The following is a 3,989-nucleotide window of genomic DNA, read 5'->3' on the forward strand; positions in this document are numbered from 1 at the left end:
TGGGAAACTCTAGCCGAGATTTGATGCGAGTTTTTTTCAACAATGGCTTTCTTTTTGCCACTCTCCCATAAAGGCCAGTTTTGTGAAGCACCCGGGCTATTGTTGCCATATGCACAGTGTCTCCCAGCTCAGCCGTGGAACACTGTAACTCCTTTAGAGTTGCCATAGGCCTCTTGGTGGCCTCCCTGACTAGTGCCCTATACGCCCGGATACTCCGTTTTTGAGGACGGCCTGTTCTAGACAGATTCACAGTTGTGCCATATTCTCTCCATTTCTTAATAATGGACTTTACTGTGCTCTGAGAGGATATTCAATGCCTTGGAAATGTTCTTATATCCTACCCCTGATTGGTGCTTTTGAAGAACCTTATTCCGGATTTGCTTTGAATGTTCCTTCATCTTCATGATGTAGTTTTTGTTAGGAAATGTACTAACCAACTGTGGGACCTCCCAGAGACAGGTGTATTTAACCTGAAATCATGTGAAACACCTTAATTGCACACAGGTGGACTCCATTCAACTAATTATGTGACTTCTAAAGACAATTGGCTGCACCAGAGCTTATTTAGGTGTGTCATAGCAAAGGGGGTGAATACTTATGCAATCAATTATTTTCTTTTTTATATTTGTAATTAATTTAGAACAATTTGTAGATTTTATTTTTCACTTTGACATTATGGACTTTTCTTGTGTTGATCAGTGGCAAACATAGCGCTTAGTGTTGAGGCCAAAAAGCTCTATTTTGGTCTCATCAGACCATAGAATCTTCTTCCACTTGGTCTCAGAGTCTCCCACATGCCTTCTGGGAAACTCTAGCCGAGATTTGATGCGAGTTTTTTTCAACAATGGCTTTCTTTTTGCCACTCTCCCATAAAGGCCAGTTTTGTGAAGCACCCGGGCTATTATTGCCATATGCACAGTGTCTCCCAGCTCAGCCGTGGAACACTGTAACTCCTTTAGAGTTGCCATAGGCCTCTTGGTGGCCTCCCTGACTAGTGCCCTATACGCCCGGATACTCCGTTTATGAGGACGGCCTGTTCTAGACAGATTCACAGTTGTGCCATATTCTCTCCGTTGCTTAATAATGGACTTTACTGTGCTGTGAGAGGATATTCAATGCCTTGGAAATGTTCTTATATCCTACCCCTGATTGGTGCTTTTGAAGAACCTTATTCCGGATTTGCTTTGAATGTTCCTTCATCTTCATGATGTAGTTTTTGTTAGGAAATGTACTAACCAACTGTGGGACCTCCCAGAGACAGGTGTATTTAACCTGAAATCATGTGAAACACCTTAATTGCACACAGGTGGACTCCATTCAACTAATTATGTGACTTCTAAAGACAACTGGTTGCACCAGAGCTTATTTAGGTGTGTCATAGCAAAGGGGGTGAATACTTATGCAATCAATTATTTTCTGTTTTATATTTGTAATTAATTTAGAACAATTTGTAGATTTTATTTTTCACTTTGACATTATGGACTTTTCTTGTGTTGATCAGTGGCAAACATAGCGCTTAGCGTTGAGGCCAAAAAGCTCTATTTTGGTCTCATCAGACCATAGAATCTTCTTCCACTTGGTCTCAGAGTCTCCCACATGCCTTCTGGGAAACTCTAGGCGAGATTTGATGCGAGTTTTTTTCAACAATGGCTTTCTTTTTGCCACTCTCCCATAAAGGCCAGTTTTGTGAAGCACCCGGGCTATTGTTGCCATATGCACAGTGTCTCCCAGCTCAGCCGTGGAACACTGTAACTCCTTTAGAGTTGCCATAGGCCTCTTGGTGGCCTCCCTGACTAGTGCCCTATACGCCCGGATACTCCGTTTTTGAGGACGGCCTGTTCTAGACAGATTCACAGTTGTGCCATATTCTCTCCATTTCTTAATAATGGACTTTACTGTGCTCTGAGAGGATATTCAATGCCTTGGAAATGTTCTTATATCCTACCCCTGATTGGTGCTTTTGAAGAACCTTATTCCGGATTTGCTTTGAATGTTCCTTCATCTTCATGATGTAGTTTTTGTTAGGAAATGTACTAACCAACTGTGGGACCTCCCAGAGACAGGTGTATTTAACCTGAAATCATGTGAAACAGCTTAATTGCACACAGGTGGACTCCATTCAACTAATTATGTGACTTCTAAAGACAATTGGTTGCACCAGAGCTTATTTAGGTGTGTCATAGCAAAGGGGGTGAATACTTATGCAATCAATTATTTTCTGTTTTATATTTGTAATTAATTTAGAACAAGTTGTAGATTTTATTTTTCACTTTGACATTATGGACTTTTCTTGTGTTGATCAGTGGCAAAAACTCCCAATTAAATCCATTTTGATTCCATGTTGTAACACAATGAAATGTGGAAAAGTCCAAGGGGGGTGAATACTTTTGAGAGCCACTGTATTTCTTAGCAGACACCCTTATCCAGGACGACTTACAATTGTTACAAGATATCACATTATTTTTACATACAATTATATTATTTTTCTACATACAATTACCCATTTATACAGTTGGATTTTTACTGGAGCAATCTAGGTAAAGTACCTTGCTCAAGGGTACAGCAGCAATGTCCCCCACCTGGGATTGAACCCACGACCTTCTAGTCAAGAGTCCCGAGACCTAACCACTACTCCACACTGCCGCCCTGACCATAGTCAAAATTGAGCTACATGACCAGAGTCACCATTGAGCTACATGACCAGAGTCACCATTGAGCTACATGACCAGAGTCACCATTGAGCTAAATGACCATAGTTAGAATAGAATTGACTAGAGTCAGAATAGTGCTAGATTGGAGGCTGTGTGGTCCAGTGGTTAAAGAAAAGGGCTTGTAACCAGGAGGTCCCCGGTTCAAATCCCACCTTAGCCACTGACTCACTGTGTGACCCTGAGCAAGTCACTTAACCTCCTTGTGCTCCGTCTTTCGGGTGAGATGTAATTGTAAGTGACTCTGCAGCTGATGCAAAGTTCACACACCCTAGTCTCTGTAAGTCGCCTTGGATAAAGGTGTCAGCTAAATAAACACATAATAATAATACATTACCATAGCCACAAAAAACCTTAGTGGACAAAGTGGGTCTGGGTGGCCGAGCGGCAGTTCCAGGAGGTCGGCATGAAGTAGTGACTTGCTCTCATAATGCTATTAGATAACAGATACACTGGGGGGGTAAGTGCATATTACTAAGGGCATGGTCTTTTGATCAAAAAAATATTTAAGTAAAAATAATAAGTCAAGCCATGTGGGAGGCTCTGCACCCCGGGCAGAGTTCCCATTCACCCCTGGCAGCTTCCACTTCCCTGGAAGTCTGTCTGTTGCCCTCCCGTGCCTGGCGCCAGATCAGGTCGGGCTGGAGGCTCTGTTTTCGGCTTGGGGAGGCGGTGGGTCCCCTTACAGTCCTGGACTTCCATGCTGATGGAAGTATGCTGCCCTCCCGCGCCTGGCGCCAGATCAGGCCGGGCTGGAGGCTCTGTTTTGGGCTTGAGTAGGCAGTGTGGGTCCCTTACATTTTTTTATTTTTAATGCACTTTAAGTCTCTTGCCTTCACAGGGTTTGGAGGCTCTGTTTTGGGCAACAGTGTGCCATTTGTGTCGCTGACTTTCAGTGCACTTGAAGCCTGTTGCCCTCGCGGGGTTTGGAGGCTCTGTTTTCAGCAGCAGTGTGCCGTTTGTGTCCTTGGTGACCTCCATGTTTTTGCTGCTAGAGACTAAGTCCCGTTGTGGACATGGTCGTGTCTACCTTCAATGCAAGCCTTTTGGTGGACATGGTCATTGGCCGAGCACTTTAAAAAAAAAAAAATCCTATCTTTAACATTAGATGACCATAGTCCGGACTTTTTTGGCTCCGCCAGAAACTAAGAGTTGAAAAAGACATAGTCATGTCGCCTATCTTTAACATGACATGACCATGACCATAGCAGGGCAGTTTATGGAAGTCTGTAAACGGCCGAGATTGAAATGTCCTGCGGGGTAGCAGCGACTCCTTGGCAG

This window comes from Acipenser ruthenus, chromosome 47, assembly GCF_902713425.1.
Source record: "Acipenser ruthenus chromosome 47, fAciRut3.2 maternal haplotype, whole genome shotgun sequence".
NCBI lineage: Eukaryota > Metazoa > Chordata > Actinopteri > Acipenseriformes > Acipenseridae > Acipenser > Acipenser ruthenus.